General features: G+C 43.1%; 1 protein-coding gene across 1 annotated transcript in view; it reads left to right on the top strand.

The window, feature by feature from the left end:
- Positions 1-26,858, top strand: part of SYN3 (synapsin III) — a 205,202-nt gene that overhangs the window by 111,994 nt on the left and 66,350 nt on the right. The window lies entirely within an intron of this gene.

A 26,858-nucleotide genomic window follows, 5' to 3' on the forward strand; every position in this document is an offset into this window, starting at 1 on the left:
GGCTCCGGCCGCGACCCGCGGTGCTGCGGGGGGTTGAAACTCTTACATCAGTAGTGGCGGTACCTCTGCGTGTCCGTCCCCAGGCCGTCAGTGCCCCGCCGGTCCCGGCCCCGCGGAGCTCCCCCCCGCCAACCCCGGTCAGGACCTGCCGCCCCGCGCCGCTCCTCAGGGCGCGGAGGGGCTCCTGGAAAACACACGCGGGGTTTGTGGTTCGCTCGGAAAGCCTGGGTTCTTTCCCTTGAAAACCGTCTGTGCTGTCTTGCAAGCTGAGTTTAGGCTGAAGGCGGCGGTGACACTGTATTCCAAGGGGCTTTACAGGCAGCGGTCAGAAAACGCTGAAGTGCGCCGTGCTGCTTCTTTTCCTCTTTCAACAGGCAGTGGAAAGGGGACGTAGGAAAAGAAGGACAAGACCTAGCTGAACTGTAAACCAGTATGTCGCCCTGCGTGTTTTTAATCCTCCTTCTTCTGTCACCTCACCACCATCACCCATCGCTTGCTCTTTTCAGGGCTTTCAGACAGAAAAGGGTCATACACTGCTAACATCGAGCTGGAAAAAGCAGTGTCGTATCTAAGGCATTCCCAACATTTAATCTCAACGTGTATTTTAGCAGAGCAGCTTTATAGAATTTATAGAAATGTTTGTTTTGTTTTGCCTTATCCCCTTTCAGAGCCTTAAATTTCTGTCAGCTGTAGAAATGTAAATGTTATAGGAGAGCTGGGACTCTAAGGAAGGAGATTGCCAGCTGCAAGATACAGACAGCCTTATTATCCTGCAAAGGGGACTGAGGGGTGATTAATCACAGTATCAAACCAGTATATATAATGTCAGAGTACTTTCCACGGGGTTTACAAGACTTAAGCATGTCTAGTTATAAATTATGCTGGTATTAAAGGCCAGGGACCAGCTGTCCTAAATTTCTAAATAGTCAGCCAAGTCTTTAGATTTACAATTCTGCTCCATCTGGGTGAAGCACAGCCTGCCTACACCTTTTCTTTAATCATACCATGCATATAAAATTAAAATCTCCCATTTTATGGAAGCATAGGCTTTTATTTGGAGCATCAATAGACAAAAGCTTCAAGATGGGTGTTGTCAGTAGGGATCGAGGTTACAATACCAACAATGGGAAACACAAGTTGCTATCCTTGCTGTGACACAGACAACCTATGTGACAACTTTGCCACACTGTGCTTCAAATCCCTGTGTAATGGGATAATAGTGATGGGAGCTGCTCAGGAATGTGTATTAGTGAACACACTGAAAAAATTAGATGGCATGGAGATGCTAACGGGTCATATAAGTATGTATGAGACAGGGTATTAAATAGGTCATTCAATTTATACACATCAGTGGCTGAATCACTGGGCCCAAGTTGCAATATGAGAAACCCTGTGCAAAAAACAGTTTAGGTATTTGGACTATCTGTTCAAGGTACTACAACTGAAGTTGAATCTGTCAGATTGGATGGACTGTCGTTTCAGTCTCACTGGGTGTAAACAAGGAACAACACCAACTTCAGCAGAGTAACACGGAAGAAAAATTAGGTGTGTCTGGCACTCTCATTTTTTCTTTGTTGTTGTAAAAAGTTTGATATCAGCAACATCATGATACACCTGGTCTATCAACAATCTCAGATCAATATCTGAGAGGAGTTATTCCAGAACCTGACACTGGTGTAAATAAGGGAGAGTTTGGCCCACACACAACTAGATTATAATCACAGCTCCAGCATCACCTCCCTTCGCTCTCTGGCCAAGTAACTCCTCTGAGTATGTTTCTTCATTTCTATAATAACACCTTTCCAGTGTCTTCCGAGGACTTACAAGCTAAATGCTTTGTAATAAGCTTTTAAGTTGTTGGGTGCTATGTAAATGCTGTGTGTCTATGGTATGCAGATGCGGGACACACATTCAGAGAAAAGAAACCCCTCAGTCACCTTCTCAATTTCTGAAATGTGAGAGGAAGAAGACTAGAAATTACTGACGTTCCACAGGGGCTCTCCAAGGCATGGAAGTAGCTTGTTTACAGTGAGGCTGACCAAGCTTGTTAAAATTACACCAAGTTTGTGCTGATTGCAGGGACTAGTTCACTTTTCAGATATAATCCAGGGAAGTAATAGGATGAAAAGAAGTGACACAGCTTGATCCAGAGGTAGGGCACATTTGTTTGGAAGGGGTGGTGTGCAGACTGTATGGCAAGGCTTGCTGTTAATCTCTATATTACTGTTTGGGAGTTGATCCAGAAATTTTTGTAATGCCTATATTATTATTGCCTGGAGTAGCAGTGTCTGTACTTGGTCAGGACTTAGCTGATTCACCTGCTTTTTTGACACTTAAATATTCTTTTTCAAGGAGATTAACTTCTTTACCATAGTAGAGATGCAGTTTTTTCAACCAGGACTGAATACTGTACAATAAGAATAATATTTATTTTCCATCTAAAGAGTACATTTCACACACAGAAGCCAGAGTGCCTTATTTTTGTAAATTACAGGTAAATAATATTCAGGAAAGCTCAGTCTGGCCAGTGGCCTGCTCGAGGCCTTTGTTAAATCATTTAACCTCCCTGTATATTCATTTTATCATCTGTAAATAGATGTTATCCTCTGAATGTAATCCTCTGATAATAGCAATTGGATATCGATATTTGCCTCTCCTCTTTAAGACCTACCAGTAAAGTGAAGTCTGGAAGGGACAGGCAGGGATTCTGAGTGTTTATTTATATGAGAAAATATTCATAATGTTGTCAGAGTAACATAGAAAGTTGATGAAGGAACTGAAAGGAGAATTCTCTCTGAATTCCTGCTCTATGCCCTATCTGCATGGGAGAAACTGTAAAGGGAAAAAAGTAAAATAAAAACTATCATTCTGCTCTTTTGCTCAGGTAAAACTTTAAGCCTTATATGGGCATAAAAAAATGTAGCGGAGAAAGAAGGAGAAAATAAAGACCTTGATCTTCATATGAGAAAATTAGAGTTCACATTTGGTTAATGTCACCAAATAAAGAAATCTGTGTTATTCCAGTCCTCCATCAAGAAACACACTGTTGAACACAATTAAGGATCTCTCTGCTTTACTGGGCAGCCACACAACTTCATGCTGTGATCTTGTCGGATCCCACAAGCTAAGCATGACTGGGTTGGGTCAATAGTTGGTGTGAAAATTCCCAGGGAAAGCCATGTCCCGCAGGTGTTGTTGACTGAGCAAAGTGGCCTTCTTCCCTCCATCCTGCATGAATGTGTGCAGGCAGTGCTAGGGGGCACTGTGCTGCAAGAGATGATTGCATCCTTCACGGACGAAGCCAGGTTCTTTGCAATATCTAAGTAATCAATTATGAGGAAAAGGAAAAACTTTAAGTTGTGTGTTTAGTTAAATTTCAGGAAAGAGAACTACTTTCTGCTTCCACAGATACTCACAGCTGTTTACATCACGAGCAGATTAAGGACGTCATTTTCCTTCCACAAGTCCTGCTTGTGGCTAGAAAGAACCATCCCGGAACTAGGGGCAGAGATTGAGATAAAAGCACTCTGGGATATTCCTTCAAAATGCGTAAGATGTTGCTGTAAATGAAGTAAAGTCATGTTCACTTGCCTTCCAATCACATTTCATTGTGAGGGATACCATCTGCTTCAATACAGAAGGGCTTCATCAAACTATAACAAGTCCTGGTCAAAAAAAAAAAAAAAGAGGGGGGGGGCATACTCCCCACTACCACCACAGAAAAATACCCTGACACATGTAGTGGCTGAAAACGCTCCAGCTCATCACCAGATCTCAGGTAGCTAAAACTGAGTATGGCACAAATGAAGTCAGGACACTTCAGCCTGCAGATCAACAGTCTTGCCACCTCCTTAACAATATATTAATTTTAAAGGCTTCTAAGTATGGTCATTTTTCTGTTTGATTTTTTTTCAACAGTAAATTGACTTGATTCATGAGCGTGGAGTCTTCCCATTAGCATTCTGAATTGTTCAGCTGACAAGTTGCTCAAAAGCATCCTCTCGTCTGAAAAACTTTTCTTGAAGTCAATGATCTTCATATCTTTTACACCAGCTCAGCATCACTCCGTCTCGAAGGCCTCGTTGTTTTTCTGCTTTTATGCAGCAGGTGGGAAAGGATAGGTGTTTTCAAAGCTATCTGATGTCCTTTTTTACAGCACACTCATGCCATCTCGTAGGACGGTACAGAATGGTCATGCATTGCATTAGCAAAAGATTCTCATATTTCTTGATTATCTGTTTCTTTCTCAGTACACTGTTTCTTTTCTAACACTGTCCTTTGAGACAATGGTTTTGTTTAAAATGTTTGTATTTTCTATGATTTATAAGTGTGAAAAAGTTGGAAAAAGTCCTCTTCTAATAATTCCACCATTGTATCAGTGAACTTTATATGCTATTTAAAACGAGAAGACTCTTTCTTCAAAAATGTCTTTGATTCTATAAATACATACAAAAAATTCATTTGATCTCTTTCTCTGAGGTTGCAAAGGAATTATGTCACCTTCCTGTCTGCAAGCCAGACATAGGTAACACTCCATCCCATTCCCAAGCTTTTCATTTGAGGTGCACCATTAAATCTTCATCAGCTCTAATGGTTCTATACCGTGTTCAGTCTTCAAGGATCCTTTACAGATTGTGCCCACTGAGAGTGCTCCACCTGGGAGCAGACTGTAGGCACCATGTGTCACCAGGAACATTACATTATAAAGGGTTGTGGAATATGAAATCACCCTTTCTGTAGTGCAGGGATCTCCAGTCAGGCTGTGATGTGGCATCAGCTGCAGAAGAGTAACAAGGAAATATCTTTTAACAGCCTTATCAAGCTGAAAATGTTTCCTGCACATGACTGTGCTCTTTGGCCCAAATCCAGCAAAACACTAAGGCACATGTTCAACTTTAAGCACACAAGATGCTCTACTGAAGTCAACAGAACCATTTACATGCACAAAGTTAAATATAAGCTTAAGTGCATTTCTGGACCGGGGCCAAAGGGCTCAGTACCATGCAGGGTTCAAGCCAGGAGGCTGTGATTAGATGGTCTGACAGAATCCGGGAGGGAAGGACACAATGTGATTTGCTTTGTTCTACCTGCCTCTGTCTCATTCCAAGCAATTAATTTTCTCTCATTTTTGTTTATAAGTTTTTCCATTTCTCTTTTTTTGCTTTCTTGCTGCTGTAACCATTTCCAAATCAAAGTTTTGTTTTTCTTTTCTAAACCCTTCTAAACTGCATCCATAGCTCCAAGTGACTGAACAAAGAGATTTCAAATAGATGAAGTACTTCAAATGGTAATAAGAGCTGGTGTTCCCAGAGCTTTGGAGGCTCTGCACTAAGCACAGAAGAGAGTGAGAGCAATTGAAAATCACTTTTCTGTTGTTCCTTTGTATGAACTGGTTTCTGGCTTATGCAATGCGCAGTAATTAAAATTACTGGAATGCCTCAGATTTTTAAGAGAGCTTTAAGGCAGCTCTGTGGCATTGTGGCCAGCAGAGTTCATGAGCAGATTCATGGCTCCAATCGACATCTGACATTTCTATCCACGTAACTTGAAGAAGATGATATCTTTGTGGAGGCCTTGGAGAGGAGTTGGAGAAAGAAGGAGTAGACACGGAAAAGCAGTAACATCTACTCCCTGCATCAGCTCCATGAGCAGCTATGGGGCAAGTCTTCCTTTTGGTGAGGCAAGAGCCTAAAGGCTGGTGCAGTTGTCAGAGACCTCGTTGCTTTCTCTCACTGTAGCCTTAGTGTCCTGCTCAAATTCGAGTGTGGGACAGCACTTACACATTCTCTATCTGCCACTGTAATATCAGATACTCACAGTGTCTCCTCCCAGGGACAGTGCAGGAATTGTCTCTTTCTGTGAGTGAGGGTTTGCATCTGAGTGCTGGCCACTGAAGTTGCTGTGTGTATTTGTGGGGTTCCAAACAGCCCCCCAGCGTTTAGCAGACAGAGAGCCTGGCAGACTGGTATGTTGCTCTGCTCATAACAGGTTGCCCTCCCTGTGATGAGGTTTGCTCTGCTTGGCAATGGTAAGGGAGTATCTTGGTGCTTTTTCACTCGCGACACAGTCCAGAATTTCATTTTCTTATTTTCCAGTTTTGTCACTGGAGGTGGCTGACTGCTACATCCCTGGCCTTCTCTCAAGAGCTGCCCTGGCTTCTCACAGTGACGACCGGCCACAGAGGAGCAGGAGAGCTGAATACAGCCTTATGTGGGAGGGGAGCTGACTGAGAATATGGCCTTTTTGGCATGTTGAGCAACTAGATACTTCTTCACTCACCTCTCTGCCTCTCACCAGCCTTCTGAAGGCATTGACTGAGTGTGCTCCCTCATCTCTCAGCATAATCTTTCTCCCCTTCTCCTACACATCAAAGGGCACTGTCAGGATACAGCAGCTTCCACAACCTGGTGTGAGTGTAGGGAGGTAGAGCAAGATCCCAGGCAGGAGGCAATAGTCCTGTATCTCTTAGACTAACCTGAGGCTAGCAGAACTGCAGTCTCTCCATATGGAGTAGGCCACTCAGTCCTTAGGATGAGGAGGTTTCAAAGCATGTTGATCTCTGATCCTCTGAAATCACCATACGTGGGAAAAGCAGAATGAGCAGAAGCAGGGGGCTGGACTTCCTTTTTTTGTTTCTTTAATGAGCTTGGAGATAGTGTCAGGCTGTCAGGTCTGAAGAAAGGGCCTTTTCTTTACCTGCAGAACAGGTACAACTGCAGGAAAAGTTGATGTCTCTTGCTTCTCCCTGCACAACCTGAAAAAACTTCCTGTAAGAACAAACCAATGTCTTGATCTCCATAATCCAGGTGTTACTAGTTTCCCACCTGAAACTGCAAATAAAGGTGTTGGTTACAAGGACAGTCTCTAATGACAAAGACAGTGTCCCAACAGGGAATGAACTCGGTGATTCCTGTTGTGTGTGCCAGCACACGAGCGTCAAAAGTAAGAAACAGTTCCTTTGTGTGGAAACCCCAACAGAGGTCGTTGCCTTGGCATAGTACTTTTTTTATAAATCCAAATTGACTATTTCAATGCTTTTCTTCCTGTGTTCCCAAATCAGTGCTGTACTCCAAACAGTAGCTGACTGCACAGTTATGGCAGAGCCTTTCCACAGGCTCACGGTTCCAGCCAATAGAAGCTGGGGAATTTCCGATGTGAGATTTCAAGGGCAGATCTCTTTCTTCTCTAGAGCAAAAGGCAGCACTTCTGTTTCCTCACTCTTTTGGAATTTTTCTCCATAAATCTTGGCATACGGTGTGAGACAAAAGATGAGATGGTAGATCTGCAGTCTAGAGTGAGGACTCTCATTTGTTTATTGTCTTGCTCTTCCCAAGTGAAGAGTAATACTTTCCTCAAAGGACCTTTTCAGGTCAGCAGTGTGAGTTCCACACCTAATGTATTAATGTCAGGAGTCAAAAAATCAGTGTTTGATCTCGCACAGATGTGCAAAACCAGTATTCTTTCTCCACTAAATACAGATGTAACAATCTACAGCCCCTCTTCACCTTTCCTTTAATCTGACGGTCCTGATTGCCTTTAATCTGACAGCCTCCATCCCTTAGTTGCGCCTTTCTGTATGCTTCTGAGGGTTGTTTCAATGGGGGACACAGAAGTATGGAAAAACATCACAGTGTAATTGCAGAACTCTTCTGTTGCTTTAGCAAAGTAGACCTGGTTTCCTTTCATTGCAAGTGGTAACAGGTATTGTGCGGCAAGAGTTAATCTGTAACCAGATACAGTGTGGCTGGAGATGAAGCCAAGCAAGAGGTACAGAGCAAACTTCCTCTATTTTTCCTTTGCACTGAATGACAGTATCTTTACCAGGGACTATAGGGCTAGGATTATAATCACATGCATTGTTAGCAGAAGCTTAAAAACCAATGTCTTATATTGACAGAGTTCAACTCCTTTTGATTTTTACTTGGTTTGTAGCAAGAGCAACATGGCAAGTCAAAGTTGGCGTGCTCTTCTGATGGGGAGACACACAATGTGCATATTTGTGCTTGCACCCCACTGGTTCTACCCAGAAAGAAGGAATTCCAATGCAAAGCAGAAGAGTCAGTGAAACTACACATTGCTGGCAAGAACCAGGAAGGTGTAGCATGTATGTACAGATTATGTATGTACTAGGAGTTGAGCTATGAAGGTACCAAAGCTTGAACGTGTGGTTTGAGCAAGAAAACACCCCTTTGTATCTTTGTTCTTAGTAACTCTGCCACCAAATCTCACACAGAGTATCGACCAGAGGGGTTAGCATTATCCCAAGTGCCCTTCTGTGGGATCCTGGACTGCTCCAAGGCAGTGGTTCATCTCAAGTTCTAAGAGGTTTGAGAGCTATTAAACATTTGTAACAGTAGCTTAGTACAGCACATCCTCTTCCTCTCCCTCTTCTCTCCCCATCTTCTCCCTCTCCCTATCCTGTCCTGTCCTGTCCTGTCCTGTCCTGTCCTCTCCTCTCCTCTCCTCTCCTCTCCTCTCCTCTGGTCACTGTTTGCCCATGGCTGACACCCAGCTGAGGAGCTGCTGCACAGCACAGCTCCCATTCTTGCCATCTCCCTATATCTGCAGCAGGGATTTTAAGCAATGATTAAAGGTAACTGCAAAAAGAGATTGATTTCTCACCACACAAGCCAGGGAGGTCAGTGAGGAAAGTGCTCTCGGTGTAGAAGTTATGCAACGCATGAGAGGAATCTACAGTTTTAATCATGGGATAATAAGTGGAAAACAACAAACAAAGAGCTGAGCAACAGCAGTTTCTACCAGCAGAGACATGGGTCTCCAGCAGACTTACCTCAGCACCTGACAGTACAAAAAACAGTAGATAGACAAGCATCGTCTATATATTGTATTTTTATTTAAGCCACATCTTTATGTTCCCTGGATTACAACCAAGCATTATTTAACCAAAATCTTGCTTCCTTTTCTCTCAGTTCAAGTTCAGCAAGACCACCACAACCCCAGTGATTGGAATGGTAAGGGAGGAATGGAGGCCTTCTCAATGCTGGCAAATCCTTGGTGCAGCTAGAATAGAAGGCACTAATCTGGTCTCCATTTTCTCACAGGACAGCTATGGGTATACCTTCTGAAAGCATTTCAATTCTCTCTCCCACTGTTGAGACTGAATGAACTATTGCTGGAGAAAACCTTTTCCCACTGATACTTACATAAAGTCACTTTTGTTTCAGAGAATTTATTGTGCCAAAGAATCAAGATCATCAAGAAGAGCACTGTCTGCCTCATGGAAAGAGGGGGAGCAGGCTAGGAAGGGAATTTTTTACTTCATTTGAAATTGGTTTCCCCATCTGGAATAAACTTTCACCTCTGAACATAATATATAATGGCAATTTAGCCTAGAGAGGCTAGTATAGCATAATTCTGTGCATGGCTGTAGGCAAATAGCACTACAGAGAGCTGCCTGGAGGAAGCCAAAACTTATTCCCAGTGAATGCAAGTGTTTCCTTCTCCTTCTTGTGGAGACAGAACCTAACTCCTTAGCTTAGGCAATGTCTCCAACTCCCCTAAGGTGTTGCAATTACTTTTAATGATCTTTTTTTTTTTTTTCTGGCATTATAATCTGAAGGATAATCATAGCCATTCAGTTTTATTTTGAGAAAAGGCTTTTGAGAATAGGAAGGAGAAAAGAGGAGAACCTGATGCTGGAAAAAAAAAACAACCTTATTCCATCAGGCATTTCTGGGAAGAGGGAGGGAGGGAGGGCAGCTTTTAAAGCCATGGCTATGGCTGCATGTAAGGGATAGTTCTCAAAGGATTCCCTTAATCAGATTCTGAAGAAGATAGGCTGTCTCTTCGTAATTCACTCCATGTCTTATTCTAAGGCCGTATGCTCTGGTCACATGAAGATTTACAGTCTCAAATTTACTGGCCTCAGAGAATCTGAAAGAATTATGCAAGAAATCATGTTCCATGATAACTGAGGCCTCACACAGCCATGCTTCCTAAAGACTCCCTCTAACTCGATATATGGCCCCTCTAGGGCTTTGTAAGCCCTTATGGGGAAAAGAGAAGGGGAGGAAAAGGGGGAGCTGCTGATCATTGCCATATGTGAGAAGCATCCCTGTCTGCACGTGGGTATGACGTCCGTGTTGTCGTGGAGGCTGAGCTCTGCATAGCCCCCTGTTTCCTGTTTCCAGTCAGCATCTTGCTGCTGGAGCAGGAATCCCATATCACTCTGTACTGCAGTTTTAAAAGAGGAAAATTATGACCAATGGAGGGGGAAGAGGTGGGGGAAATCCTCTTAAATAGCCATGTAGGATGTCTGGGCAGGGATGTCAGCCAAGAGTCCTCAGAGGCAGTAGAATAAGTGGGAGTTCAGCAAACAACCACTTTCTTCCTTTGACTAGTGTTCCTCAGAGACCTCAGCACTCCAGTTCTCATAGCTAATTTTAGCTATTTGTGGTTGGCCTGTTCCTAATGTTCCTTTCCTATCTCTCTCACACACACTGAACCTTGGGATACTCTCTGTGGGCTGACAGATGATGTGAAAACCTCTAATCTGCAGGTCAGATATCAAAAATGAAGAGGGATCATGAAACTGGAAGCACAATTTGCTTTTTTCCAAATAAGGGAGATATATTCATATTAGAAGTTCTTAGCATACCAACTTTGTGAGGTTTTTATAAAGTATATGAGGGGAATGACTGATTCTTGAAAATATTATGGTAACCACCAAAGATGTTATCATCCCATGGACACTGCCTTTCCTATGCAGACTATGACTGATATTCTTTCATTACTTATTGGCACTGCTCTTAGTTAGGAAAACCAAAACCACATTGTCCCAAACACTCTACTGATATATAACAGGCAGAGTCAGTCCCTGCCAAAGGGCATAGAGTACACGTTAGAGAGAGTTTAAAATTAACATAGTGACAATAAATGTGCCATGCCAGGAGCGAAGGAGCTTGCAGCATGTGGCATTCGTACTGCAGATATCACATTCATGGAACTCTGAGTCTTACATGATTTGTGCTCCTATGATGAATTGATGTGTTGATATCTTCCACAAAATTTGCTATACAGTGATGAATCTGATGTCCAGAGACACCACAGAGTACAAAAGAAAGGAAAAAGGTTCAGGATGACTCCTATTTCAACAAAATTTTCCCAGAGACATGAGCAACAGGTGGCACTACTTCTTCCCCTGCTCTCCACATACAAACCTGTTGGATAATGCTCTGCAGGCACAAAGTGTATGCTCTTAGTGATGTATGTGTGAGACGGTGGACAGTAAAGGCCATATGGGCCCTTAAGGAATCTGGAAGAGATGCTGGCTCTGCTATGTAAGAAAATTTAGTCCAGGGCCTGGGAATCAGGTCAGTAACCTTATTTTCAGTCTATTGATTTAAAGGTCTTTGAGTCGGGTGAGGAATCCTGGGAAGCTGTTTAGGTGGAGAAAAAGGTAGTTATTATGTCTCTCAAGGGCAGGAGAGGACTATTCCTTCAGCTGACAGAGGCCAGATTTATGTTATTAACTGGGCAGACACCCTTGGTTTTGTGTTAGACCAGAAATAAAAGACTGACTAGCGTATGTTGGACAAGACTGCCTGTAGCACCCTGCTCTGGCTGGCAGGAAGCAGTCAGTCTGCATATAAAACAAACCTCATGAGTTGCCCATGGTATTCGTTGTGCCCTGCACTAGTTTCCAGGTGAGGCCGTGCTGCACAAGGAGCTATTTTCCACTCTACAGAGGCCCAGCCAGGACACTGTAGTCAGCATCATGGTTAGCAGAACCGTAGACAGTTGCTGATTGCAGCAGGGAGAAGGCCAGGAATGAGCAGAGCACACTGCTGGCCCTCAGAGTACAAGGGCCATTTCATGTTGTCTCTGGCTTTCCACAAATTTCTGGGAGCTCTGCTGATTGCTGAAGGTGCCCTTCATTTTTAAGAATTTTTAAGTGTTGGAAGCTTGTTTCACTTTCAGAGAGAGATAAATCCTGCCTAAACTGAAGTGGGGGGAACCTCCCACACACACCATCTACAGATTTTCCTAATAGTCCCTGGACAGATGGACATGGTCATGTGAGTCCTTGAAACTCTATCTGTTTTGAAGGAGTAGCGGGTGTGGTGCTGTGGACATGGGCAGATATATGTGTTGCCCTTCACAGAGAAGCTCACTGTCCTCCAAAGACTGAATATCAACAAAATCCTTCCTGTGGGGACTTCCAGCTCTGCCTGAGCCAGCTGTAAATTCCTTTGAGGCTATGACTAGGAAAACTGGAATCTTGGGAGGACTTGGTACAGTCCCAAAACCATTTCCACTAAACCTTCCCAAAAATATGGTTTCTCTGACCCAGGAATGTGAGCTCTGTAACAATGCAAAGCTGAAGTCCTAGACCACTGGAATTAACTAGTATTAGCTCATAACATCTTTGCACTGAGTCTGTCTCATCCAATATGAAAATCACTGTCCCTCTGGGAGACAGACTCTTTGTTCCATTTTTGTGTAGCACCTGGCACAATGGGGATGTTAGTATTTGAGTGAAGTGCTACCTGAATACAAACAAATAAAAAAATTAGCGGGACCCCTAGTTTCTCTGTTTACTGCTTTTGAGTTGATTATTTTGCAGTGAATAATAATAAAGCATCTGAGTAAGCACAGCAAAGCTAAAGGCTGCTTCAGCCAGGAAAAGGCTGAGAAGCAGGGAAAACAGAGACTGGCATATAAATATCCACAGCACAGTGGAACAGAAGCCATGAACTGGTACGGAGTGGCTGAAGCAGAAGGTATAAGAAAAGTAGTCATATACACACAGAGCTCCTCAGCTAGTCCCAATGAAGCTGGAACAAAACTACATTTGCTCTACAGCAGGTGAAGGTATAGTCCTTCAAACCCAGGACAGCTGGCCATCCTGACCACCAGACCTACCAGCTGCTTCCTCACTTGCTGGACCTTCTGTTTGTGCATTGTGTACTTCACCATCTGTTTGTCCTTTTTATGGGAGAGGTCCCTACCAGTTGTCACCTTCTGCATGAACCAGCTGAAAAGTTCGCCTTCCCTACTGTGACAAGTTTCCTGCACATTTTTTTTTTGCTTCCTTGCACGATAAAATTTCTTTTCTGAACAAACATTTGCAGTATTCCCCTCTTAAACACAGAGGTTCTTGAGGGACGTAACACCTCTTGGAGTGAATGCATTCCCTAAAAGCCTTCCCCAGGATTTTGTGACCCCAATTGTCAGCACTCTTTTCTCCAAGGATAGAGAATGCAATCCAGGCCTCTCTCCCTTGCCTGTGGACTCTCCAGTGAGCAAACAGCCAGAATAGCCACCAGCTATTCACCAGCCACCAGGAAGGGCATGTCAAGGATGGGAAGGAAAAGCAGATGCACCACATTGTGTTCCAGGCATGTTTAGTTGGCAGATGGTCCCTAAGGAACTGCTGGATGCTGGAGTATATTTAGGGCACCTTCTGGGCTACTTGTGCTCACATTAATAGAGGTAAGGCAAAATCATGCAACTGCAGCCAGTTCCTAAGGACTGTCTTGCTTCCCACGACTTGTGAGCAAAGTCTGAGCTGAGCAGAGAACCCAGTCCCCCATCACACTACTTGTACACACCGATTTCTCTGGCTTTTCCTATCTGCCAAAGTAGGAGGGTGGGTGTTTCAGTGAAAACTTCCCTCCAGAGTGAGGAAAAAGGCAGATAAGGAGCAGCCAAGTGGTTTGCATCTGAAACTAGACCTACAGACTGACATGAATGATCTTATTAACTTGTACTCACATGAAATACACATAAACACAGATGTGGGGAAGGCTGTCAGGGCTCTTCCCAGCTCTAAAGCAACCCTTTGACAGGACTAGACTGTTGGGTTTTTTCTCCCCAGATGAGAAGCTGGTCAACACCACCCCTAAACTCACCTCCACCCCCAAACATCTGTTTTGCCAAAGGGTGGAGAAGCAGACCTCCTGATTGAGGGTGGAGCAGCTTAAAGGGGAGGAAAGCAGTGACTTCACTTTTTATTAAGTAATAGCAGAGCAGGGTGTGCGTCACTGAAAAACAAGACTTTGGGTGGGGACAAAGGCTCTCTGCAGCATCATATGCATGGAACCTTCCCCATTGTGGGAAATTAGCTGAACACACCATTCTGAAGAGAAAATTCAGAAAGTCAAAGATGGAGTAGGTTAAGCACCTTGTATTCTTATTTAAGGGGATCCAAGAAGAGCATCAAGGTGAAAGGGCTGGTAATGGTGAAGGCCATTTGGGTTAGACTTCAGGAAGCACTTTCCTCCAGCAAGGATAGGGAAGCATGGGAATAGACCAAATCCATGTGAATGGAATAGCATGGGAATAGATCAAGTCCATGAGAAAAAAGCAGCATGTGGGGGTCAGCTTTCCTGGGGGCAGATGGCACTATAGTCCATGTACAAATACCGTGTGGGATGATGGCAGAATAGACAAAGGTGTCTTTTGATCACACGGAGTCAGCTGCGAAGGGACTGCTGTGCTTAGGTTGGAGACAGCCTCTTCTCAGTCCAGTAATAGTGAAAAAATATCATAAGATTTGGATCTATCTCCCCAAATAATCCTTTCCTTGCGGCTGACTCCTTCAGGGCTGTATGGACAAACTCAGGACAGCCTGTAGCATTCTCTTCTGCCTGATTCAATTGGCTCCTGCAAGTCTTGGCTACTGCAGAAAGAGTCTCTCAGACTCGAGAGCAGTCTGGTATGTTAGAGATCATTCCAGGCTGTTCTGACCAGGAGAGTAAAAAGCAGTTTTAGACTCCAGAGGCTGCAAAAGTAACAAATATTTTCATATGCTTATACTGTTCATAGTGCTCTGAAAGTGCCATCACCAGGATGGCCATCTGAACAGAAGCTATTTCACAGATGGCTGTGGGCCAGCTGTATAAAGCCTTCCCAATGGCTCTGTGCAATGCTGATGGCATCATCACAGTGTACTTCAGCCCCACATACGGTGGAGACATGACCAAAGCCACTAATTTCCTCTCCTAGGCCTCCCAGGTGAAACTTGGAATACCTTTACACCATCCTTCAGAGACATGGCAGTGTGGGGGCACACCTACCTAGCGTTCCGCTACCTAGCACAGGTACTGGAGTGCTGGCGTGTGCATCACTTGTTGGATATTTACCCAGGATCTTGCCTGGGCATGTTTGACCTGTGTTGAAGTTCAGGCTGTTGGGTTTAAACATGTGCTGCCACTCAAATGAGTTTTTTTATATCTAGTTTCTACACATTTTCACATACTGCAACCACACACAGTGCAAAGAACTCAAACACAAGCAATAAGCCACTTTCCCCACACCTGCCTCAAGTATATGAGAGGGTAAAGATAAAAAATTAAGGAAGCAATAAATGTTCCCCTTCTGCCAGACTGATTGACAGTGGCAAGGGCAGTTCAATTTCTAAGGGTCATTAATAAACAGAATTTTGTGTTCCAACTCCCAACCTGAGAAAATTAAATTAACTGAGTGTTCAGAGAGCTCTACTTCCTTGCTCACAAATCATAAATGGCTTAGAAGAACAGCACTGTTTTGGAGGTGAAGAAGAAAGGGACAAAAGAACATAAACAAAATAACAGGCATCCACCAACTCCCCTAGTGATACTTGCCAAAGCCCTTTTTCATTTCTTGATGACAGAGCTCCTAGAGCAGACCATTGCTCCCCCCGCTCTAAAAACACTGCACTCACAGCTCACAGTTCAGGTGGACTGCCACACACCTGTTGGGTAGCAAAGGCTCCTCAAGCTTTAGCTGAGACAGGGTAGGAACCTCTGACCAGTCCCTCTGGCTTTCTGCTTCTTGCAGCCTTTCTAACCGTGTTAGCAGCTCCTCTTAAGTGGCTCCAGCTAAGCATCCCCCATCACCTGCAGGTCCTGTTAGCCACTCCTAATCCTCACTGGATCCTAACTTTTTGCTGCTCAAAGACAACTTCAACAGATTTTCCTGGTCCTCCAGTTTGGTGTATTTTTATCTCTCAAGATTGCTAACTATTACATGAAGGTAAGGGTGGTCATTTACTATGGCACAGCTTGTCCCAGCTTTTCACATTTGCTCATCCTCATTATCCTCATTTTCATGATGATGTTTTCTTACACAAATTCTCCCATATGTAAATCAGTATTAGGCCCACCTCTAGGCTTTTTCAGCTCCTTTTCTGTCCAACTGAGGTCAGTAGAGCAGTCCTGCCCTTCTAGCTCTCCATCCCTCTGGGCCTTCTTGCTGGCAAGACAATAAAGCAGAAAGAAAAACAGTGTCCAAGTTAGTTCCTTGTATCTTGCAGTCAGCCTGAGCATCTCATCAGGATTCACCAAAAAATAGTAATTGTCCTATATAAGCCTCAGGGAAAACCCTCTGTTTATAACAATTTAAGATCCTGTCATATCTGTGCCACAAATGAATGAACTCAGAAAGGCTAAGAGGTGCTAGTGAGTTTGTGAGTTCAAAGCTTTTCCACCTCTTCCCTATTTTCTTAGAGTAGGCACCATTCCCTTCTCACACCAGGGAATTAGCAACACTAATGACAGAATGTGTCACCCCTGCATGCTGAGCGTGACTCACAAAGTCAATATGGCCCAGCAGCTGAGGGGAACAATGCACTGTGTTCTCAGTTACGCTTTTTTTGGCCACGCCATCACTGGAGCCCAGAACAAGGCCAATGATGTCATGGCCATAGGTTTAATATGTAAGTAACATATACAACACTACGAACTCTCTGTGATATATTACTTCCACATTAACGTAACTCCTAGGGCATATATATACACAATTGGTTGCCAGAGCCAAGAATAAGTCATTTGGAACAGATTATTTTATTTCAGGCTTTTAACAAGAATACTTGTCAGTCCCCATAGGCTCATTCTGGAGAGGTAGTACCTAGCTCTGCATTGAGCTACATAATTTAGTCAAGACCTCAACTATAAAGACAGAAGTTTGGAATGTAGAAATGGGCAGACAAGAATCCCGCTTAGAAATAGCTTACATTTTTTCTTACAATTAGCCATTGTTGCAAGTATTTATATTAAAAAAAAAAAAAGAGTAAGAAAAACCTCAGAGGCAAAGAAATTATTCCCAATCATTTTCAAGAAAATTTTCAAGAAAATCACTTTGAAGCCTTTTGCGCACTTGTATTTGAACAAGGCTTTTCTCCATTAGCCTCCGAGTGGGGGCGGGGGGCGGTGCTCAATCCCTTCAAAAATGTGTTATGTGTATTAAGTGGTCTGTCAAAGGAGCCAGCGCAGGAGGGGGGGGTAGAGGCCAAGCATACAGTGACATTGTAACAAGGGCCCAGCCAGTGGGTCCCACAGGCAACCTCGTACTGGCTTTGAACTGTCTGGCGTGTGTGCTGATAACAGCAGCCATGGAGTTCATGGAACTGATATTACCAGGCACGCTCGCCCAGGGAACGGGGCAGGATTTTCAGCCCACATTGAGCTCTGAGCAGCCCATACTGCTGCTGGTACCCAGCTGAGGTAGCCTGAACCTCATATAGATGGGGCTGCACAAGCTACTGTCTGCTTTCTGCATGGATAGCTGTGCCAAGAGTGACAGTTCCCTGATTTAACTCTTCCCTACTGTACTGCCAGGTAGCTTGTGGGTGCTTCAGTTGACAAGGCCTGCCTGTGTCACATTTATGGGCTCCTTTCATCATTTGCTGGGTTAAGCCAGGATCCTTCTGCCCAGCAAAACAGGGGAAGCCCTGAGAATTCATAACACAAAATCTTATCTCAAGGGAAAAAAACAGAGGCGTGTGTGTAGAGACTTGTTGAACTACACATTCCTGTAATAGTTTCCCAACGTTGAGTACCAATGGGACAGTCACACACTTTGCTGCATGTTCCCAACAGGCTGAAACCTTTATCTGCTGGGCAGGCTGGGTCTGGAGCGCTGCCAGTCTCCCTGGAGACCAGCTGTGGCCCCCTCGGTTCCTGTGCCTCTGCACTGGGCAGCAGATTGGCGGAAGCTGGTGCAAAGCTGCCTGTCCGATTAAATTTGTTATTTTCCAAAAGGATTTAGCTTTGTTTGTTGGTTATTACTAAAGAAAAATCCTAAGCTGGTGCTTTAACCTGTGTTAAACCTTTCACGGGGTGAAAGAATCTGGTTCCTTTGCTTCCAACTTGTAAACAAGGAGCAGAAAGCTAAGAGAAGGCAGAGAAAACAAAAAAGTTTTAAAATACTATTTTTCTTACATTGTTTATATTTTCCAATCAAAAAATATTTTAAAATTTTCTGTACTAAAAGGCTGCCGTATCAGAAGGGTTTCTGAACTCTGCTTCTGAGAAAAATCTGACAACAGGTCATCAGCCACCATCTCAGACATGCTCCAGCTCCCACACAAACCTGTTGTCTCTCCAGGGATGTGCTAGTCAGCCCGTCCAGAAGGGTTTGTAGAATATAAAGATGATGAGATGTTCATGTATTTCATAATTTTTCCTGTACAAAAAAAAAGTCAAAGGAAGCCAAATCAAATAAACCACTTATTCCAAAACAATCTTTCTATATACAGGATTGGCTTAATTGAACTTTGTGGCTGACTATTACTTAAAAAGTAAAATATTTTCAGTTGAGAAGGTTTTAGGTCAGCAGGAACTGGTAGGCTACAAAAGATAACTGTAAATGTATAGTTTGAGCACAAAAACTACATTCAAATACTATTGTAGCTGCCAAGCCAGGAAGTGCCTATGGGAAGTGCCCTTACAAGGCTTGACACTGAAGTTTTAATTTCCCTTCTTTAAGCCGTGCAACTTAGATCATTTCTGTCACAGGATTCCTGTCACAGAATTTCTGCAATTAAAAAAAATAAACATTTCATGCTTAGCTTTGTTTTCTGCTCAGTAGTGAACCTACGTCTTCTCTGGTACACAGGATTTAAACAGTCCTCTGAGAGCAGAATGACTAAAACCCCTTTTGAGCTCATGGCATTCAGCAAGATATCATATCTAACTGCTTCAGAAACAGCAAATTTGTTTTCACAGCACTAGAGTAGATATTATGTATTTTGTAAATGAGCGGCTGCCTGCTGAAAGTGCAAAGTCAAAAAAATTGTGTATTTGATACATAATGGCAAGGGCTTGGATATTCACAGTTTCTAGCACGCTGCAGCACTTTACATTCAAAGCACGAAGTTCAGATGCATTTGCAAGTGCTCATTCCCTTTTGCAAGTCCCCTGTGGCTCCACAATTCAGGGGCTCTGGCTGCAATGCCAGCTTCAGTAGCTTGCACCCCTGTCACCAGAGCCCTTGCCTTCCCACCCTAGCCCTACAGTGAATCCCACCCACAAACACGTTTGTTTGTGGGCCTGTTCTGCAAATAGGATCAGGGAATCAATTCATAATACAAATAATCCTTCTGGGCTTCAGAGCACAGTCTGGGACTGGAGGGTATGTCAAGCATCCAGAAAGCAATGGAGAGCCTTGTCACAATCACCCATGGGAAATCTGGCTAACTTGCCCAGCACTACACTGAGGCTCTGTGGCTATCACAGGAACACTGGCCAGCTCTGCAGGGCAGCAGTCCATCTCTTCAGTCCCATGATGATTCTTGCTTCTCCTGCAGTCCCCTGTTTAATCTGTTGACCGCTGCCATCTACTTTCCACAACACATGAGGCAGGGGGTACTGCAAAGAACTGTTGTGAGGCATTCACAGCCATGAATAGCCATCAGTACACTTCCCTCCTGCCTCTGGAGCAAAGGAGTATCTGGAAAAACAATAATCTGTGTGCTTTGAAATGAAGAGAGCGTCATAACTCAGATGATGCTTAAATATTGCCCAGGTAACTTTAATCCTGGATTTCCTAGCTTTTTAAGCACTTGACTCCATAACCAGTACTAAGTTTTTATGCAGGCTGTTTGTGTGAAATATGTGGCATATGTAAATGTGGTGCTTAGGGACATGGTTTAATGGTGGACTTGGCAGTGTTAGGTTAATGGTTGGACTTGATCTTAGAGGTCTTTTCTGAACTAAACGATCGCATGATTCTATATAGAGTACAAGAAAATGAGTAAGGGAGATAGTTATCTGGACAATGCCAAAGACTGGAACAAATGCTTTATCCTTACATTTTATGGTAGATTATTTGGAGATAAAGGAATTTGAAGTGATTGCCAGCAAAGGCTCCCCGCTCTCTGAACCTGATTTTTGCTGTAAAGTGCAGAAGTGAACTAGCTGTTGGTTACTCACAGAAAAGCTTCCCCATGCAAAGTGCTGTTTTCTATTGGAAGTAAGATGGTTGCTGTGGTGTTCAGCGTAGGCTCCTTCCTAACCCCTGACCACAGCAAATATGGGAATCAGTGCCTCTGTTGCACAGACAGTGCATGCATGACAGGCTTTGCTCCATGTCATTGCCTAGCAAAATCTCTTTTTTTCTCTCTTGTAAGCAGAAACACATAAAAGAACTGACAGTTCCTCTTCAGTACTGCCATCACTAGGATTGTCTGAGAGATGCTATTACTGACCTCTACAGAGGTCTGTCTAGCTCCCACCAGAAGGATCCAGTCCCAGACATAAGCTGAAGAAGTCTCAAGGCTTTTCTGACATCTGCATGATACATGGGATATCCTCATGTCTCCTGTTTCCTTTCCTTCTACCATTTCATCAGAGGAATACTTTGCTTATATTCTTGTGCACTGAGATAAGTCTTCACCAGCTCGTTATATCAGCTTTAGTGAAGACCTGTGTAACTAGAGTGGCACAGAACCAACTACCAGAGGGGCACAGAAAGACCAGCTGTTGTGAAGTTCACTAAAATAACAGACTCAAACTTCAGCTGGGTCATCCTTATGAGCATCTTTTCTGTTTCTTTCATTGTATCTTACCTAAGCTCCTCATTCTCAATTTTTAGGCTCAGAATATCTCTGTCTTCCTTCTCCCAGTACTACCCTGTCTACCTTTGTTTTAAGTACCTTCCAAGGCTTACACTTTTCTCTTTATGCTTTGCTGCTTCCTTCTCTCCCATTCCAGAATTTTTGGGACAGACTCGGGCACAGCCAACTAGCTATCCTAAGGGTCTTATGCAGCAGAAAGTCATTGTGGTGAGGCAAAGTGACAGCAACCCACTTGCTGGAAGATTATCAGCAGTTAGCAGAGAGGGTGCACATCCAAGATAATCCAGCAATATACCAATCTCACTTATTCTGAGCCATGCCACTCCTTCAAAAAAATAATCTTAGTGGATGGCAGCTGCATCATTAAAGATTATTATCATACATGGAAGATTTTTCATGCTTTTTCTACCTGAAACAGGCAGCTCTTATTTCCCATACAAATTTCCCAGTCTTCTCATTCTCTTTTCAGAGGCTTCTTAAAAGCCCTGGCCAGAAGTTTTCCACAGTTTGATATGCCATGCCCTTAACTCAGATTTTCTTGTTATTATGTCTGTCATTACAGTCTGCAAGATACTGAAAGGCAAGCCTGATACTTGGGTTTTCTGTAATGACCTCTCCATAGATATTTTGGTGTTAATAACCATAAAGATAATAATGCAAATAGCAGGAATAATGATAACTATAAGGTGAGTGGTAAAATTACTTTTGAAATCAGCCTTAAATTTGAACAAAATGTGGTAATATCCCTTCTGGAGAAGCCAGAAGCACTCTCCTCTTGCAGGATGAAAGGAGCTAAGGAATGTGCTGGCTGGCACTGAATCCCTGTCCTCTTGGGCCTTTAATGGGTTTCCTGCTCCTGAAGGTTCAAAGAGCAATTACAGTCTCCAGCAAAAGTACAGCAAATGGAAAACAGATTCTCTGGCTCTCACTAAAATGCCAAGAAAATAAGTAACCAAAAGATGGAGGACTCAAAGTCACTTCATTGCAGCAGTTTACTGAGCTGAAAGAAAGTTTCCCTGTGTTCATCTCCAAGGCCAGAGGAAGTCCCTATCAGGGGAGGTGGGTGGTGGGAACCCAGTTCCAAAGCTGTATGCACACCCTAGGGAGGCTTATGTTAGAGGAGAGAGATGATACCACGCAGCTGAAAACTGCCTTTGAGCTCCAGCTTCTTCACCTCTTTGTTGGGGTGTAATTTTTGTGCCTTTATATCGGCTGTCAGAGAGGAACAAAACCAAGGTCTGGGGAGATGTCAGGGCAGCAAAGGCAGGGAAGCTTCATTCACTGCAGCAAGTCATATATATGGAGGTATATATCCAGTACAAGGCAGCTGGATAAGCAGAGATAGGGGCTAACAGAGGAAACAAGCCTTGGCTATTACCAGCCTTGGTTATCACCAGCCAAACAGTGGCAACACTTGTTAGCTCATCCAGGCCAAACAGCCACCTGCCTGGTGCAGAGGAGGAGAGTTGTGAAGACAAGTGATGGAATACGGAGAAAAAAGCCCTCAGACTCAGGATAATCCTTCCTGAATGCTGCTGGATGTATGTAGCACAGGAGGTTAATACATCGAGAGAGATTAGAGACATGAGTTCTGTGACCTGTATACTCATCTCCTGTGGAGACCAGCACAACCACACAAGATGGGCTCCAACAGGGCAGATCCACCCAGGCATATCGTCAGGGGGTTATGCAGCCAAGCACTGAAGGTGAAAATGAAATCTACAGGTCCAGCAGGACTGGATTTAGGACCAGAAGAGCACATGTTGTTTTTACGGATCAGGGCTTTGATATAATAAAAAATATGTATAGTCCAGGGTTAATTAATGGAAGTTAGTACAAGTTCATGTTCTATACGAAAGGCAGCCTTGCATAGTTCTCTCTCACACCCTGGCTCTAGGAAAAGCATTTGCATGATCAGTAACTCCTGCAGCATGAACACACCGTGGGCACTGGTGTGTTGTGAGATAGGGCTCTTTTCCCTTTCTGAGAAGAGCTATTGCTTTACCAGTAGGTTTCTTATTTGGTATTCAATAATCAATGCCATACAGGGGAAAATGAATAAGCCTGTCTGAAGTGAAAAGCCCTTCAAGTTGCTTTGCATCATGTTTCACTTCCACCTCAGATTACTTGAGATTAAATGCTATCGTGGATGGCAGGGAGAAATGACTAACACCTCTGAGCATCGGCAATAATACCAACTTTGTGCTCAAACAAGGATGCTCAGTATCCAGTGACAGTAGAAGTGGGTCACCCAGCCAGCTTAGCAACTGGAGGAACTTCTCCATTGGAACTTACTCCTGGCACTGTTCCGTTGTACCGCACATGTCTGGGGTGTAGCTCAACCCTGCAGTTTCTCAGGTGTGGAAACTGTATCCTCGTAATTAGACAGTTGTGAGGAAATAATTGCTAGGGATTTCTTTGGTCATCTTATATTACAAATTGATGCTTCCTCTAGTTTTCCTTACTGTCTGCAGAGGAAGAAGGAATCCATTCTCTCCTAACCATATGGATGTGTAATTCCCCTTAACCTAACAGGAACCGAAGAGAAATTGAATGCTAAAGACGACTGGTGAGGAATGGATGAATGAACAAAAGGCCCCCTTATAAAAGCTCTGCATGTGTGAGGTGGTTTTAATCTCTAACCTTCTGCTAACAAATATGGACTACAGGTAGAGAGTTTGGATGTGAAATATCCAAATCCAGACCCAGACACATTCGGACAGGGATTATTTTTTGTTTGGTTCCACCTTTTCATGCCAGAACAAAGGACTTGCAGTCAAAGAAAAATTAAAGATTAATTGATTTAATTTGTTCACCTTTTGACTTAACATGTTTGGACAATATAAGGTGAAAATGGCCTTTTCCCACTGCAGTTTGTTTAGGTCTGTAGATATTAGCTACCAGTATCAGATCACTATTTCTCTATCCCAGGCCTCATTCCTTCTCCTTAGAGTGCATGATCAATCCAAATTTCAGTTTCTGTAGGTAATGAGAGAAGCAAAGGCCAAATGCGAAGGGAAAAGTAACAGTTTTGGAGCTTCCAGTACAACATAGCCACACTGTCTTCCATAAATAATTCCTCTTTGAACATGCTCTTTCTTTTATCAACACCATAATGTTACATACAGTCTTTTTGATGATTCCTTGTGAACAAATTTAGGAAACAATACTCCCAGTGCTGCTTTAGAAATGTCTAGAAAAGGTAAAGCTCTGATATCTTCTGGCCTCTTCAGTGCTAAGGTTGGAGCAAAGGACCTCTAGGTGGGTTAAAAATCAGCTCAACCATGAGACTGAAAAGGTAGTGATGGTCAAAGGCTCTGCATCTGCTCACAGCCAGTAATAAATGGTACACACGAGAGGTTGATTCTGTGGTCCATATACCTCAGTCTTCAACAACAACCTGAAACAGAAGTGGACCCTCACCATATCATTGGAAGATGCAAAAATTACAACTGACTGACACAACAAATGACACCTTCAACTGAGAGGAACCTCAAACACCTCATGAAGTCCAGTAGAGAGAAATGCAAAGTTCTCCATCTCAGCTGGAATGACTCCCTGCATCCCTACATGCTGGGAACAAGCTGGCTGAGATACTGAAAATCAGGAGATTACAGTGAATTTCAGACTGAATGAGTTGCTAGTGCATTGTCACCATAAGGCACCTGTGTTCTGCACTACATTAGGAGGAGCATGGCTGGCAGATCTAGAAAAGTTATATTCCATGGTGCCTGACACCGGTGAGCCTGCATACGACACACTGTCCAGTCTGGAACCTGTCCATGGGAAGAAAGTGGAGTGTGTCCAGCAGAAGTCTACCACAATGGTCAGAGGTCTGGAGCACATGATCAGCAAGGGTATGTTGCGACATCTTGGCTTGTTTAGGCAGGTGAAGGGAAGGCTAATCTAATAGCCTGTGACTGCCTGAAGAGTAATTGCAAACATAACAGATCTATATTTTCCTCAGTAGAATCAGATGATACAACATGGAACAAGAGCCACAAATTGTGGCCTGGCACATTGAGCTGGACATTAAGAAAAGAATTCCTGTAAAGGTGGGGCAGCAGTGGAACAGATAGGCCACAGAAGTCATAGAATATCCAATTTAGGCAATTTTCAGGACTCGGCTATTCAGAGTTAGGGCTGACCTGATGATGTGCTGGCAATTGCATTTCTGTGAAAAAGTGGGTGGACTAGATGACTTCTACAGCTGTTCCAGTGACAATATCTATTGTTCTGTGATTCTTTACAGGCACTAGTCAGTGAATTTGACAAGGGGATTTCCAAAGTTCTCTACCCAGATAGATTTATTTCCTAGCACAGACTTAAATCACTGCATGTCTGACAGCTATTTTTTCTCTAAAATAAGGTGAGCAGTGTCTCATGCTCATGCCAACGACATGATTCTCATTTATTTTTTTGGCTGTAAGTTGGCCACTGATCACTCCTACATATAACTTGAGTTTGAGATCTGTGTTTGTTGGGACTAATATTTGAATCAGCTGCACGATCAACCTCTTCTCTAATCAGTCCTTAGTCAGGGAGCACCTCACCAGGTACTAACATGGGATTTTAAAAGCTTACCCTTAAGCCAGGTCTTGAGACCAAGCTCAGACCATTCTTGATGGTCAGAGATACCTTTGGGATTTTTTCCTCGGTTCTGAGGAGCTATAAAGACATTTTCAGAGGTACAGCCACAATAAGGAGATGTTGCCCCAAAATTTCTGAAGCAAAAAGTCAGTTGGCTTCAAATAATATATTGGCATCTAAAAATATTCTGAAAGCCCCTGCCCAGGTCCCAGACATACGTGCATATGTGTATATACACATACATATATATACACACACATACATATATATATATGTATGTATATATATATATATATGTATGTATATATATATATATACACACACACCATACCTATGCAATGAAAGGCACTTACTCAGGTGACAGTGATACAAGAATCATTCCTTTCCTCTGACAGTTAAAATGTTAATGCTAGGTCCTCTTTTCACCAGTCTAGTCTCTTCGTCACAGACTAGCATCCTGTGAGAATCCTGGCTACATACGCAGAACGACAATGCATATCCAAACAGTCTCTAAATCTGGTTACAGCACCCCTCATTTTGGTCAATGACCCTTTAGCTAAAGTACCAAGGAAAAACCCAAACTCAGAATGTTGCACTTTTATAAAGAATGCAATAATTTTACTCCACTGTTTATGGCTAATGAATCACAAAGACTCAGAGAACTGCTAGTTAATTTGTAATAGTATTTGTGAATCAGAAGAGGGACAGTCTTGTGGTTATGGCTGGACTGACATTCAGGATGTCTGGGTCCAATTCCTAGTCTAGCATAGACTTTCCTTTGTAAACTTTGGCAAGCTGCTTAATATCTCATCCTCAGTTCATTGCCTACAAATTTTTTCCTGTCTTTGACTTCTTGGCTGTCTGATCTGTTTTAGTTCTGAAGTATTTCTGTAGTTTCTAACATCCAGGAAAGTACAGAGTAACGTGTATGATGTAACAAATTATGCTTTGAGCTGCAAATATCTCTAAAACAGCCTAGAGGCTGGATGTGTTTGCTTCCAACAGCTAACAAACATATATTTGAAGAAACCAGCCTGGACAAGTGAATGGGTAGCAAACACAGAAACTACATTCAAAAGTAATTGTTTATAATGAATTCAGTTAAATGACTTCTGCTACTATTACCTTTGAAACCAGTACCAGCACAGACATATTTAGTACTATTTCAAGCAAACCCATTTTAAATGATGGTACAGGTTTCCACTGGTAATTCTATCACCTGGACTGTAGTAAAAACCCAAATATTTCAGTTTTTTCTGATCATCAAATGTGAAGTGGGAATTTTATGTTTGACATTTTAAAATATTCTTTACAAATTGCAACATTCAAGTGCTTATCAGTAATGCCTCCCAGGACTGATACCTCTAACTTTCAACATAGAAAATAGTTTTAAAATTGAGCCCACTGCCGATTAGATTGTTTTTCAGCCTGAAATTTTCAGAGGTTGATTGAAATGTCAAGAAGATAC

Source organism: Lepidothrix coronata, unplaced genomic scaffold, assembly GCF_001604755.1.
Source record: "Lepidothrix coronata isolate B3197 unplaced genomic scaffold, Lepidothrix_coronata-1.0 Scaffold102, whole genome shotgun sequence".
NCBI lineage: Eukaryota > Metazoa > Chordata > Aves > Passeriformes > Pipridae > Lepidothrix > Lepidothrix coronata.